Here is a 513-nt window from a genome sequence, read left to right on the forward strand (position 1 = left end):
CCCGAGTTGCCCTTCTGAGCGGCAGCTCCTCTGGCCAATAGGATATCACACACCAACCTCAAGTCCCGCCCTGTCCCCCACCCTCTGTCCTGATCCTTTCCTTTCCCTTCACCCAGGAGGGAAAGGGGAAAGTGGTAGGGTGTTCGGAGGGGCACCCTCAGGGTCAGGGCTGGGGAGGGTAAGTGGCTGTTCCCACCGTCCCCTCCAGGTTCTACGGCCCTGGGTCAGCCTGTTTTGATGCACTGGTCGCGGTAGTAGAGAAGCCTTGGGAACCTTTCCTACCCTACACCTTTGAGTTTATGCAGAAGGGCAGCGTGGTCAGTGGGTGCCCTCATCCGGACACTCCAGGACCGACTGGGTCTGTCTGTCCGATCGGTTTGGTTTCCTCTTCTTCCCCGTTTCCCCCATCCCTTTTCAACCCCTTAGGCAACCCCTGAGGCTTCAGCAGGCATATTCTTGCTCTGTCTTCTCCTGCTTATGGGAGGCCAGGCCTTCATGCAGGTCACAATCCAC

Source organism: Tupaia chinensis, unplaced genomic scaffold, assembly GCF_000334495.1.
Source record: "Tupaia chinensis unplaced genomic scaffold, TupChi_1.0 Scaffold145907_1, whole genome shotgun sequence".
Taxonomy (NCBI): Eukaryota; Metazoa; Chordata; class Mammalia; order Scandentia; family Tupaiidae; genus Tupaia; species Tupaia belangeri.